The sequence below is a fragment of the Mya arenaria genome, chromosome 1 (assembly GCF_026914265.1).
Source record: "Mya arenaria isolate MELC-2E11 chromosome 1, ASM2691426v1".
In the NCBI taxonomy this organism is placed as follows: Eukaryota; Metazoa; Mollusca; class Bivalvia; order Myida; family Myidae; genus Mya; species Mya arenaria.
This window is the reverse complement of record NC_069122.1, coordinates 30,171,809-30,188,153: the sequence shown is the minus strand read 5'-3', so window position 1 is coordinate 30,188,153 and position 16,345 is coordinate 30,171,809. Positions and strand designations below refer to the sequence as shown.

General features: G+C 33.4%; 1 pseudogene; it reads left to right on the top strand.

The window, feature by feature from the left end:
- Positions 1-8,469: 8,469 nt before the first annotated feature.
- LOC128226253 (uncharacterized protein DDB_G0271670-like) lies at positions 8,470-16,050 on the top strand (annotated as a pseudogene).
- Positions 16,051-16,345: the final 295 nt, after the last annotated feature.

Here is a 16,345-nt window from a genome sequence, read left to right as displayed (position 1 = left end):
AAATAACTGCATCATAATTCATGAAATTGAAATGATCTGATCGCATTTTTAGGCTTGAAAGCTGCACTCCTACAGATTGAACGTTTTGACCACTGTTATATTTTTTGTCTTGGAACGAGCGAATTAAATTGAGAATTCATGGAAACCAGTTATATAAGACTGATCACAGATTTTTATATTTAACTTAAAAAAAGTGATGTTTATGCATTTTCAAGCCACAAAACATTATTTTTCGAACGGAAATATGAAAAACTGCCACCTGATTTTTTGTCAGCAATCTTATATTATTGGTTTATATTTGTGTTGTAAAATTGGTATAGCTGTGAGGGTGCAACTTGGTCTGGTTCTTTGGCGAACTTTTTTGTGAAAAGTGGAAATATATTTTTCGATAACTATCTCATCTTCTAGATACTTCTGTGTGTGTGTGTGTGTGTGTGTGTGTGTGCGTGCGTGCGTGTGTGCGTGCGTGCGTGCGTGCGTGCGTGCGTGCGTGCGTGCGTGTGTGATGTGGTCAAATCTTATTCTGTAAATAAAACATTTCTTATTTTGTTTGCAGACTAAACCGTGCATGAAACAAAACGAAGAGGATGGCAATATTATTTCCCAGTAAACCCAGCGAAAGAAAAAAGACCTATACATACAAAGAGTCGCTGAAGAAACTGATCTTCATGTGTCACTTGAACAACAATTTTTTGGTATGGGTAGAAAGGCTGTTATGGAGAAGCACTACCCTCGACAAATTTCTAGCCACCTTGAAAAGTTATCATCTAAACCAAGCAGGGAATTGTACAGCGAGCAAGAATCTAGGTTTAATAAGAGACATTTCTAGAGTTTTACTATGTGCTCCAATATTCATGAAACTTTATGACAATGGTCTCATTGTTGTCTTGTTTGAAACTAGGTCACATGTTGACTGAATGGAAGTCACTTGATTGTATTTTTAAAACATTATATAATCAAACCTTGGTATTGCTTGGTAAGATAACATGTGTTCAAACTTAATCAGAATATTCCCCTTAATGAAATGTTAAGGGAGATCAAGTTTGTCACATACGGTAAAAAATATAGTCACTTCTTAAGAAATTATTGGGTACTAGAAGCAAAATATGTACTCGCAATCATGTAAATATGTGTGTATAATTGTTCTCTTCAGCTATATGAGTCGTGTCACTTTCTAAATGCTAACGAATTTGAAGTATTCCAAAAACAGTTTGATTTTGTATTAAAGTGGATGGAATGTGACCAAAACCCTTTGAAAATAGGTTATCTCAAAAGCAGATAGGATACTTTGAAAGTTGAACTTTATACATGTATATTGATTTGTGATGATTATCATGGTGAAGTTCTCAAAAATAAACAAAATGTCACATTAAACATTTGTTTTTCATGAAATCTTTCTGTAAAAGAAAAAACAAATAACCACAACACTAAGACGAGTTAGATTTAGTTAACTGGGCCAACTTTAGTATTTCTTTTAAACATTAAATCTCATTAACTTTTGACATTATATAGCTCTTTAACAACAGTTATATATATTTACACTGGCTAGAAATAGTGATGTTTGCGAGAAAATGACAACAATCACAAGATATAGCATTTTTTTTTAATAAAATCTCTACCTTACCTGCCATGTAATTTTGGGGATGTTAACCTAAACAAACATTTTTAAGACCATTTCAGAACAGTGTTGTGGTTGGGTATTTTGTGGCGTAGCAAATTGACTAGCATTGTCAAGAATTCATCTGTTTATATGAACTTTCAACATATAATAAGCACTTCAGGAGCAATTGTCACATACCTGCAAATTAGACATACTGACCATTCCGAACAACTCTTCTGGTGCACACAGAGGCAGCTATTTTTTTTTAATATTTTGATTACACAAATTATCGGATTTATATTAGATTTGAGTTTTAACTCAAAAAGAAGTAAAAAAACTGTGGGATCTTCATGGTTTTAATTCAGTTATTTACTTCTTTGTGGGAAATTAGTTTATTGCAAATTAATCCTAGTTATACTTAAGAAATCGGTTGTATCAAAATTGTGCCTGCTATAGGTTCAATTGATTATTTCTAAACAAGGTTGACAAAGGTTTGACACACTTTAAAGATAAAATGTGAAATTTGGATTCAAAAAGACATATTGCTTGAGTGTCATTTGAAAGCGCTTTTAAACAGAAAAGCAAGAAATGTTTGTCAAATATATGAACCCCCTTTCCAAGCGCCAAGTTACCAGGATTATTCCGCAAATTGAATTAAATATGCATTAACTGAAATGACAGCTGACTTATCATTGACATTGGATGTCTTTGCGGCAGTTTTAAGATTATGACCGTTCAAAGTGTGAGGATTGTAGGTAAAGTTCTAAATCATGTTCAGATGAATACTGATTTTTGCAGATAAAAATGAATCCCCACAGCAGCAGGGAATAAGTAAATATGACAAAATATTTAATCATGAATATGGGTTGACGTCTGACCTTAAGATCTATAAGGTCATCAACTGGTCACCCCCAACCTAGATGGCAAGTTTGCGGACCATGGGTGCAGGCATTGTCAAGTAATAACACGAATATGCTTTCAAGGTCACTGTAACCTTCACCTTTGACCTGATTACCCCTGAAAACAAAATGAACCATCTACTGGTAAAGCCCAATCCCCTTATCATGTTTGAAAGCCATGGGTGCAGGCATTGTTGATTTATCACTCGTTCATTCTTTATGCACTTTCGTCACTTAGGGCCAATGACTCCTTAAATCAGATTTGGTCATACCCAGCCTCAATGTCAAGTTTGATGATCATAGGGCCAGACATTGTTGTAATATCGCTCAGAGAATCTTTGTTAACCTTTTCAACTTAAAGGTCACTGTGACTGTTACCAATGGCCCAATGACTCCTAAAATCAATAGGGGTCATATACTAGTCAGGCCCAACATTCATGTCAGGTTTGAAGACCATCTGTCCCTCAATTGTTGAGTTATCACTTAGACAAGCTTTGGTCTACCAACAAAGCTGAAAATTGTCCGACCAACATGTGAAATGCAATATACCCCTCTTCCTCGAAGGGTGCATAAATATAAACAATAACATGAGTATACATAGCATGCAGGTTTTCTGGCTTTCAAATTGAAACGAGGATAATTACTTAATGACAGTTTAGCAACCAAAGACAGTACAAATAAGTATTTATAAAAGAACAAGTCATTCACAATAGTATACAAAAATGACCTGATATTGTTTATATCATATTTTAATATTTAAGAAAATCAAGAGAACAGATAAGATTCGTCTGCAAAAATTGTGTTCATTTACTGAACCCTCCTTGGCACAAGGCCAGTGTATTGTTCTTAGGGAATCGGGAAGGTTTTCTGGACTCTCCATACACAACATATGGGATTAACCCTCCTGTCACCAGCCCAAAAATAACTCTGTGTCAGAACACAATATTAGTCGCCTAGTAGCGGTTGGGTCGCGCCTGGTCCTCCTCATCAATGAACACAAGGATATCGTGCCTAATCAAATGGGCAAGGGTTAGATACTCTTCATTCAAAACAAGGAGGTCAGAGTCCTGAAAAAGGGAATGTTTATCAAAAGCAAGTAGCATAAATCACGAATACTAAGATTAAAAATAAGAAATATCCAGCGATGTGCTACTATTAAGTCATACTTACTTCAGTACAAATGTTCAAGAAAGTACTCAGCACTCACCTTAACAGAAGTACCAGTGCTTTCAATTACTTAGAAGATACCAACTTTGCCAGCATATAAACTACCTTTAAAATGTTTATAAAATAACACTTCCCATATTTCATACATGCCAACAATTCAATTTGTTCTATCTGTGTGTGACTACATGCATGTTAAGATGTTTAAAACCACAAGATAATACTCAGTATTCTGGGTTTTTTTTTAGAAAAATACAACACGAGACTTCCTAAGAAGTAATAAGTACAAACATGCAAATGAGTTGTCAAGTATCCATTTCTCAGAACAAACTTTTAAGAACTCAATAGCAGTATTAAATAATGTAAAACCAGCTTATAAATTCACATGAAATGTGTAATAAAATTGTTCATAAACTACTTTATTAAACATTTAGGTACACTCATGTCTTAGATCTATGCTGAAATTTAGTTTCTATAAGGTTCTTACAGCAGTTTGAAAAAGACGGGCTTCCCGGCGACAACAAACTCTTTTACTCTGCATTGAAATGTCCCGGCAGTTGTCGCACACTTAAAGCAGCTTGGAGTTCTACTCCCTTCCTCAGACTCTGGTCAACCACCTCAATTACGAGCATTATGAACCCTGGCTCCATCTTGATGGCCCTTATAATTGCTGACTGAATTCGCAGCTTTGTCAGCTTGCTCACTTGTTTGTAAAGATAATAAATAATATTACAAGTAAAATTGTACTTTTAAAATAGGGCAGCGCTTTTTTGGGGAAAAATACACTAGACATTTTGGGAAATTTTGAGTTGCGAATATTCCTAAATAGGGAAATTTTACAGAAAAAAACACAAACGATTTTCAGTCTACTGCAAATTGAGATTTTTTATATATAAGTTTATTTTCCCGTTCAAAAGACCTTAAATGGCTGAAATATCAGTACTTGGGGCATAAATATATTTAGCAATAAATCATGAAACAAAATATTTCATACTGATAAATCTCTGAATGTGATGAAAATCAATAATTTCTGATTTCAATTATTTCCAAAACTTTAGACCACATAACACATAGTTAATTAGGATGCTGAATGAGCAAATACAGGTAAAAGACTTCCATAATAATGTTTGTTTTTTGGCCTTTGTTTGACTAGGATTTTTTCTGAAGATTGCGAAAAATATTGTATATTTTGCTTTGGGAATGGGTCTGATAGTCAGACCTGTGGGTACTATAGAAAAAGCCCTGAAGCCGACTCTCATTATTGATCAACTTGTTTACATTTATTCCAAAATAACGCACCAGCCAGTTGTTACCATGTGTCCCCATCCCGTTGCGGTAAGTAGGGACTTTGACTTAAGGTCCAGAAAATATCCCTGAACTGCTTGTAAAATCCCCACCCAATGAAACTGTATCCCGGGGATCAAAGGTAAGGCTCATTCCCCGCTATTTAAGCATTTAAGCACTAGACAAAACCACCGCATTCACCCATCACTACAGGTGCACCTGGGAGATAAAACACGGCCCATTTCTCCGGACCTGGGGGGAGTTGGGGTCGTAGTTACAATTGACTGTTGCATAATTCTTACAAGTTCATAGTTCAATTGCAAATACTGACACTTCTTGGAAACGTGAAGAACATTTGGGAGTATATTGGCAATTAAAGACAAATGATATATAAGTAGTCAAAACGGCCAATTAGTGAGAATTCAGCTTTAAAATATACAATATAAAAAAAATATGGAAAGGAGTACCCTCCAAACATAATTGTGCCCCCCATAACATATTAATTATTACTTGTGGTTTAAATTTGAAGTGTGCAGTTTCACTCATGTGTTGTGTTAAACTATAGAGTGATCTAGTTTTGGATTCTTAACTCTCTGCATCATTCAAGTTCATTCCAATACACATTTAAGATGGATTTCTATGATGATGTGTTATAAAGTTATGCTGTTGTTTTTTTGGTTGACTCTGTTATGGTATTTGAATCGACGGATCAGGCTCACCAACATTCTCTTTATCAATTGGAATGAGGGTATGCTTGGAGGTGATTGAAAATACAAAAAATAAGAATTGTATCTATACTGTACAGTAAATTATCTACTTGACACCCAGATCATTACGTGTTTTACTTTTAGTTTCCTCTTTTTTACACTAGAAATAAGTCAATCAATAATGAATTTATGGTCCAGAAATCAAATACACGTTTATTTACAAGTATGCGTTGCTCCAAACATAATACTGTACGATATCTATGATAAATTAGGCGCGATTGAATATTAACGTAATTTTACCACACCCACTTCAGTTACTGTAGACATGCCTTTTGATTTTATGGTAGAATTTAGAAAATATAAACAATAAAAAGCAAGTTCCTTCATTACCTCATTAAAAAGTCGGTTAGTAGTAAAAGAAAATAATGCTCTAACCTCAAGAGTAACTGGTAACGTTAGAAACATTTCTTTTGATCATGTTAGTTGCTAAATGAAAGTTGCTATTGCCAGTATCGGTTGTTTACATACGGGCACTTCATTCATATATTATGCAAATGATCGATTCCGAAGCTGGCTACGAACGGCTACGAACTGTGGCGGGTAATTCGAAAGTTGATATCTTTGATCTCCAAAACATCAACAAATGCGAGTTTTCTTTATAAAAAATAAGATGTAACATCAAATGAATATGATATGAATTTGTCTATCATAAAATTTTAACTTTATTTATGCTCACGTACTTTTCTAATTACCGCTGAACGTATAACTTTAAAATGTACTAATGTATACCTGAGTTTTCGTACACTATTAGAGAAACCTGCATCTGTAGACGATGTCTGCCCAATTAAATCCCCAATTATATAACAATCTGGCAATGCAGGGACTAAGATATTTGATACAAAGGGTTATGTTCAAATCAAAGGCATGGTATTGATGCTAATCTCAGTTTTGTTTACCCCTGAAACCTTTAAACTTATCGTTTAATGTGAAATTAAATGCTTAATGCAATAAGCTGCCAAAGCAGTATACTGCGTGCAATTTGTTTTATTTCAGAATTGTTGCATAACCTCGTTCACGGTATGCGTCCACTTAAAAATGAATTGAGGGATTGATGTCATTATCGGGGTATGAACGCTATTTGGATGGTTAAAGTGTGTCGAGTCCAAACTCAACGTAGCAGGTACTACCATAGTTTTAATATCTTCTGTCCATATATTCCTAGGAAATTGAACCGGAATATTAAAGATATAGCATTTAATGGGCTAGACAGCAAATTGATACAACTGCAAGAAGAAAGTAATTTGTCAAAACTTACATAAAATTGATATCTTTGTGTGCAACGCAATATTACTTGCTGATCACATCGCTAACGAGACATTTATCTTTTACAATTTTTGCGCAATTTGAAATTTACTGGGGTTGTCTGGCACGTAAATCAGATCCAATTTAAAAATAACGTCTATATATGAATATGTCCTAATAACGTTACTGAGACAGCGACAATGAAATAGTATATACATCATGTAAAATACTCATAAACCCGTATTGACAATTCTAGGATTGCCTTGTGGTAAAATTGTATTTGCTGATGTTGGGACCATCTTGCGTTTTGCCCTTTTAATCGGATGCACTTACAAATAAAACTTATCTGGACAAAAATCATTCAACTCATTAGAAATGGATTTGACAACACGAATCATTAAAGTGATAAATTGACAACAAAAAAGGTTTAATAGAAATATTGTAGCATTTAGAAATTATCTCGAATATAACAGATACACTATATCAATTATATCTGGTTTTCACAAGGTATTGCAGTCACTTTTATCAAATGATACTTATTGCATTTCAACACAAAGTTAAACTGAGTCGAGCCGAAACGCAGCCAATAGGCGTGATTAGACCTTTATAAATTTAAATAAACAAAACAAGATTTTAGTATTCATAGTCGTATAGTTAAGGAACCGTATATAAAGGGAGTTATAAAATAGTTTACATTCATGAGATTATAATAGTTTTGTATCTCATTATCTCAGACACGTCGTATTAATAATGCAAAGATCAAGATTAATGCTATTGTAAATATTTTATAACCGGCAAGTATTCGTTTAATGAGGAAACTTTGCAAATATAAATATTAATTCTGCATACCTGTCACAGATAAGGAGAATGTTAACTAGCAGCAGCCACAAAATAAGCCTGTGCATTATCACGATCATAATAATTAATTATACGAGAATACAGCAGAGATAATAACACTTGCTTCAAAATTAGAAACGCAATTAATTAAGAACACCGGCAGACCGCAGAGGATTACATATTGCCAGATGCATTTAGGCACACAATGTAGGTTGATGCAAAAATGATGCATTTTCATGTCTAACTCATTTGATTCAAATGATTAAAACTTTAAAAAGAATATTATTTAGGTACATATATCATTATATTTATCTTTATAAATGTTGATTGTTTTGTTTTAATTAATGGCTTCGTAGCTTCTAATTCCCCAATTCAGATAACGCAAATATTTCGCCTGTATAGTTTAACAGTTACGAAATCATATTAATTGTTGTTGTTTTTTGTATTTATCATTAAAGTATAATCATATTGACATGATTGCAAAAGCAGGTCATTCTGGAGATTAGATCCCATAAATGTGTCAGTATGGACGAATTTATCACCCAAAAGTAGGTAGAAGCAAATGTTAAACTATTTTAAATGTAATTGATTGTTTCATAATGTGAATTGGCTTTGGTTGCAAAAATAATCTGGGATGTTTTGTACATCATCATCATCATCATCATCATCATCATCATCTTCTTCTTCTTCTTCTTCTTCTTCTTCTTCTTCTTCTTCTTCTTCTTCTTCTTCTTCTTCTTCTTCTTCTTCTTATTTTTCGTCATCATCATCGTCATCATCATCATCATCATCATCATCATCATCATCATCATCATCATCATCATCATCATCATCATCATCATCATCATCATCATCATCATCTTTATCATCTTCATCATCATCTTTATCACCATCTTCATCATCATCATCATCATCATCATCATCATCATCATCATCATCATCATCATCTTCTTCTTCTTCTTCTTCTTCTTCTTCTTCTTCTTCTTCTTCTTCTTCTTCTTCTTCTTCTTCTTCTTCATCTTTTTCATCATCACCATGTTCTTCGTCAATTTCATCAACATAATCAACTTCATCATCATCATCATCATCATCATCATCATCATCATCATCATCATCATCATCATCATCATAGTCGTCGTCATCATTATCATCATCATCATCATCATCATCATTATCATCATCCCCAACATCATCATCATCATCATTAGCAGCAACAATAGCAGCAGTATCAGCATCATCGTTATCATCATCTTTAAATTTCAATATAAAAACATCTCAAATAAATTGATTACGATCCTAGATGTTTGAACTGTTTTTCACATATCTACTTTTCGGATAGTTGAGATGTCCGGGTAGCGCAGTGGTGCGTAACTTGTTTCACATCTAAGCGACCTTTGTTCGGACACGTTGGTTTCCTTCGTGTACTCCGGTTTCACAAACAACACAAGAGAACATCCATTTAAATTATGATGGATATCTTTTTATTCACACTTTAACCTATTCGCCTGTGCCATTGATGTTTGCATCAAAATTTGTTTTGTTTAAAAGATTGCATTATGTGATAACGAAAGTTGTATATGTATCAAGCTCTTTGATAAAACGTCGTATAAATAATGCGACGATCGAGATACATGATAATATAATTAATTTGTAAAAAGCAATTATTTGTTTTTATGAAAATGTTTTTACTTGTGAATGTTCATTGTTCAGATTAGAAGAAATTCATTAGACATAGCCCTTTCACAGTTAATATTTTTATTGATAAAAATACAGATGGAATTACAGGGTTCTCTAAAATGCAACATAGGAACGGGCTTCATATCCGATAGATTAGAACATTGGCCAGATATATATCCTTTATCTGTATCCTTCAATTTTTACCTGTTGCGTAAAGCATTGCAATATTTTTCTTTATATTGAGAAAGGTATTTTTTCGGTTCTTCGTTTTGCATGAACTGTTAAAAGAACGTTTATCTTGAGCTAAACAAGTAAATGACTGCGCCTTTCCAGCTAGTCAAGATGCTGTTGCTAACACATGCCTCATTATTCAATTGATTTTATACCTACCTTAATTTAGGGCTATTGATTTTGTCCAAAGATTGATTATATACCGAATGATTTTGCAGGAAGAATATTGGTGCAGATATGAATACTAATACATATATTGTTCTTTGAGAGCGTGGAAGATTGAAGTTGTGCGTATTTTATTTTTCAAATTGTATGATATTTTATCGCAAATTATTGCGACTTATTAGTAGTAGGTGCTCTTTACAATGTAACTTATTGCTTGAGTCTTAAGATGAAGATGGGCGTAGTTGCTATGCTACTTATATCAATAATATGCTATCTATGAACGACTACCATGCTTTCTTTATATGTTATAATTATTCTAATGGTACGGAATAAGAAGATTTTTACAACGTATTAAAGACATATCAATCTGAAGAACTATGCAAACTAACTTATTATGTATACAATCTCCCATAGAATATAAATAGTGAAACGTCAGGGGAAGTAATCATGCTTTGATAAACAAATTAGGCATATATCGATTAATTTCTGTGTCACAACCCATGTTCTTTGTTCACGTTGCATGTTATGATTTTCGGGCCGGTGGCCTTTACTTCTAAATAGATTGTTGACTTGACTCGACTATCACTAATTTGAGCAGATTGCTGAGAAAATTCCAGTATAAACTCTTTCAATTCTAAGATTTTCGGCACAATAAATTGATAATTTAATTGGATGTTTTTAAATTTTTGATTCTATAATCTGAACCTATAAATCTATAGAAGGTATACCTCAGAATTAGAAGGGGCAAACACAACATATCTAACGACGAAGTACCGAACGCAAGATACATGTATATATGCATAGTGAAATTCGATCTATATCTGATTTTTAAATCAGTGAAGCTTTCGCCTTTGCAGCGTGGAACAATCAAAAGTTATTCCGGATTAGATGTCAATTGGAACACTGGTTATTTTTGTAAAATCCAGTGAATTACATTTTAAAATGTTGCAATTATTATATACAATTTCGCGATGTATAAAGTGTGGTATTTTGATGCTTTGTCTTTTTTATCCATTTCCATTAATTTTAAGTGCGATCTAAACCGCTCGAAAACCGCTTTAACTCCTTTCCTTTACCCCATACCCAATTCTGTTCACAACACTTCCCATTTGGTAATCCCGTAATTACTACACACCGAACGCCGTTACAGATTATCGTTTGAAACACTGTTCAACGTAACAAAGAGAGATATATTTTGAAATATAAAGACGTTTACCTTGTTGGCTTACTTAATCGAACTTCCTAAAATTCTGAATAACAGATAACATATGATTGCATCACTGGCATCTGCGTTTTCAACCATATCTCGAAAAGTCTGTTTTCCGAACTCTGGGAAGGAAACTTTCGTGGTGCAATTCGCCATATCTGATTTATTTGCAATAGCCTTAAAAACGTAAAATAAATTTTATGTGTTTTTGTAACAGTACAGTTAAAATATAATAATACTTTCGTACGTTATAACTAGTTTTCAGATTAGATTCAGCTACAAAAATTTGTCACTTTATTTTTTATCTGATTCTTTAAAGATGCAATAAATTTTATTTTATTTATCAGGGTCATTTTAAAAAAAGCGAAATAGCAAAAGTTATATTCTTTTTGAACCAATTTTATTATCATCGTTTAATACTATCAATTAATCAGTATGTCCATTTGATTAATCGATAATGAGGATCAAGTTCAGTGTCCATCACTATTGATTGTAAAATACCAAAATCAAACGTATCACGTTGTAATGAGAATGATCTATATATCCCCAATAACCGTTATAGAATCGGAACAAAGAAAACGCCTTCAAAAAATTGACAGCTACCTTAATGACATTTTAACCGTTAATTAACACCTCGTATCGCCGTGTAACGCGGTGGCTCGATGAGGTGGAAAGCGGTGAAATGGCATTATGCTTCAATTGCCGCGAAATGTTAACTCAAAAAGATATCGTCCGCGGTAAGGAATAATCTATGCGATGTGCGAAGTGTGCACAAACGCGTGGCGGCTGTGTACTTAGATCATTATGGAACTTTCTTCTTTGTATTGTCGGTTTTGGTAGGATATCGAAATATTTACCGCCATAGGCCCTTAAGAACATATGTTACCAATACAATATGATAGTGGTCTATGCTCTTGGCTACTTATAGGCTCTGAATCTAATCCAAGTAATTATAAAGATTATTTTGAATTACCTGTTTAAAGTGTACCAATGTATACGTGACTTTTCGAACGCCATTAGAGAAGCCACCTGTATCTGCAGACATTGTTTGTCTAATTAAATCCCTAATTATATAATAATCTGGCAATGTAGGAGGCTGAAATAGTTGATACAAAGGGTTGTACTCAACTCAAAGGCAAGGTACGGGTGCTAATCTCAGTTTTTTACCCCTGAAACATCTACATTTATCATTTAATGTGTAATTAAATGCTTAATTCAATAAGCTGCCAATACAGTATACCGTGTGCAATTTGTTTCTATTTCTGAATTGGTGCATAAACCTCGTGCACGGTATGCGCCCACAAAGTAGTTCACATTTTCCGCCGAAAGAAATGAATGTTTATTGTCCATTTAAATAATAGATCAACATTGTTATATGAATTGAATTGTGTACTCTGTGTTAATCTACGATGGTGGACTGTGTAGTTGTGATCGCACGTAGCACGTGCATGTTTACGCACAAACATGTAAATGATTTACTTGTTAAACTAAGTGATACCTTAAAATGACTCGCAAATACTTAGTTAGAAACAATGTCATTGCATAACTGTCCGTATATTTCTAGGAAATTGAACCGTAATATTATAGATATAGCATTTCATGTGCTAGAAAACAAATGATACAACTGTAAGAATAAATAAATGTGTCAAAAACTTACGTCAAATTGAAATCTTTGTATACAACGCAATATTACTTACTGATCACATCACATACGACACATTTATTTTTTGCAGTTTTTGCGTATTTATTCGATTTGAAATTTACTGGAGTTGTCCGGCACGTAAATCAGAGTTGTTTTTTTTTAAAAAAACATCGGTATATGTATCTGTCCTAATAACGTGTCTCAGAAAGAATAATTTATTCATCATATAAAATACGCATATTAGCCCGTATTGACCATTCAATGGTAGTACTTATTTGCCGATTTTACAACCATCTGGCATTTTGCCCCTTTAATGCATTTACAAATAAAACTTATCTGGACAAAATTCATCTATCTCGTAAAAAAGCATTTGACAAAACGAATAATTAACGTGATATATTGGCAACAAAACAATTCTAATAGAAATATTGTAGCATTTAGAAATTATCTCGAAAATAACAGATACACCATATCAATTATATCTGGATTTCACAAGGTATTGCAGTCACTTTTATCTTATGATACTTATTGCATTTCAACACAATTAAAGTTAAACTGAGTCGAGCCGAAACGCAGCCAATAGGCGCGATTAGACCTTGATAAATTCAAATAAACAAAACAAGATTTTAGTATTCATAGTCTTATAGTTAAGGAAACGTATATCCAGGGAGTTATAAAATAGTTTATATTTATGAATTTATAATAGTTTTATATCTCATTATCTCAGACACGTCGTATTAATAATGCAAATATCAAGATATATGTTATTGTTAATATTTTATAACCGGAAAGTATTCGTTTATTGAGGAAACTTTGCAAATGTAAATATTCATTCTGCATACCTGCCACAGATAAGGAGAGAGTTTGAATAGCAGCAGTCCCAAAACAAGCCTGTGCATTATCACGATCATAATAGTTAATTATACGAGAATACAGCACAGATAATAACACTTACTTCAAAATTAGAAACGCAATTAATAAGAACAACGGCAGACCAGACGATTACATATTGCCAGATGCATTTTAGGCACACAATGTAGGTTGATGCAAAACATGATGCATTTTCATGTTTAACTCATTTGATTTTAATGATTAAAACTTTAAAAGCATATGCTTTAGGTACTGATAACATTATTTTAAGCTTTACAAATATTTTTTTTCATGTTTAAGTCATTTGATGTAAATGATTAAAACGTTAAAAAGCGTATGAAATAGCTACAGGTTATATTATATTTAACAAATGTTGTTGTTGTTTCTTTGAATTATTAGCTTCGTACCCGTATATTCCCGAGTTTAAAAAAACAAACACTCCAAAGTATATCGCTTGTATTATTTAACTGTTAAGAAATCATTGTATGTCTTTTGTGTGTGTATCGTTTTACTTAAATCATACATGATTGCAAAAACAAGTCATCCAGGACATTTGATATAAAAAATGTGCGCATGTACCAATTGTTCACACCAAAGTAGGTGATTTTTTACAAAATTTTCAACTAGTTTTAAATGTAATTGATTGTTACATAATTTGGAATTGGCTTCGATGCCAGGAAAATCTGGAATATTTTGTCCACAATGTACAAATTATATGGGATGTTTAGTCCACAATGTACCAATGATCTGGAATGTATTGTCCACAATGTACCAATGATCTGTGATGTTTTGTCTACAATGTACCAATTATCTGGAATGTTTTGTCCACAATGTACAAATTATATGGGATGTTTAGTCCACAATGTACCAATGATCTGTGATGTTTTGTCCACAATGTACCAATGATCTGGAATGTTTTGTCCACAATTTACCAATTATCTGGGATGTTTTGTCCACAATGTACCAATTATCTGGGAAGCTTTGTCCACAATTAGCAATTATCTGTGATGCTTTGTCCACAATGTACAAATGATCTGTGATGTTTTGTCCACAATGTACCAATGATCTGTGATGTTTTGTCCACAATGTACCAATGATCTGGAATGTTTTGTCCACAATGTACCAATGATCTGTGATGTTTTGTCCACAATGTACCAATGATCTGTGATGTTTTGTCCACAATGTACAAATGATCTGTGATGTTTTGTCCACAATGTACCAATGATCTGTGATGTTTTGTCCACAATGTACCAATGATCTGGGATGTTTTATCCACAATGTACCAATGATCTGTGATGTTTTGTCCACAATGTACCAATGATCTGTGATGTTTTGTCCACAATTTACCAATTATCTGGAATGTTTTGTCCACAATGTACAAATTATATGGGATGTTAAGTCCACAATGTACCAATGATCTGTGATGTTTTGTCCACAATGTACCAATGATCTGGAATGTTTTGTCCACAATTTACCAATTATCTTGGATGTTTTGTCCACAATGTACCAATTATCTGGGATGCTTTGTCAACAATTAGCAATTATCTGTGATGTTTGGTCCACAATGTACCAATGATCTGTGATGTTTTGACCACAATGTACCAATGATCTGTGATGTTTTGTCCACAATGTACCAATGATCTTGAATGTTTTGTCTACAATTTACCAATTATCTGGAATGTTTTGTCCACAATGTACAAATTATATGGGATGTTTAGTCCACAATGTACCAATGATCTGTGATGTTTTGTCTACAATGTACCAATGATCTGTGATGTTTTGTTCACAATGTACCAATGATCTGGAATGTATTGTCCACAATGTACCAATGATCTGGAATGTATTGTCCACAATGTACCAATGATCTAGCATGTTTGTGATGTAAGAGGAATTGTTCACGTAGTAAATATGACATGGCAATGACCTGCGAGGTTTTGTTCACCTAGACAAAAATGACATGCCAATGAGCTAGGAATTTTTGTTTACTTATGTCAGACATGGCAAGGCAATGGCTTAGGAGGTTTTGTTTACCTTGTCAAAAATGGCATGACAATGACCTGGGAAGTATGGTTCACCTAGTCAAAATTGGCATAGAAATGACCTGGGAGGATGTGTTCACATAGTCAGAAATGTCATGACAATGACATGTGTGGTTGTGTCCATGGCATACCTTGTCCTACATTCGATTTTAATAATTTGATTTTAAGTGTGATAAATTCAGGCATTTCTTAAATAATATTCATTTTGGACAAACATCGTCAAATATTTATTATTACATGAACGTTTGTTACATCAGTCGACAGCCATGCACATCATCATCATCATTATCATCATCATCATCATCATCATCATCATCATCATCATCATCATCATCGTCGTCGTCGTCGTCGTCGTCATCGTCGTTGTCGTCGTCGTCGTTATCATCATCATCATCATCAGCAGCATCATCGTCAATTCAAGTATGATATTATTTAGATTTCTATTGTGTTTAGGTAACAACTTATTGTGCAAATGTAGAAAGGTGTGCCAGAAACTATGTAAAGAGTTATATTAAATACGTTTTAACGCTGCCAATACATGATTTAAACTTACATGCGAAAAGGAATAAGATTTACTTTAATCATATTTACATCTTACAAGTTTCTTGAAATCATTGTTAAACATATGTCCCTTCCATTATATTGCTTTTAATAAGAGTTTACTGCCTGTTATTTTCTTTTGAAATAGTCTCGTTTCTTATTATGTATTTCTTTGCCTCAT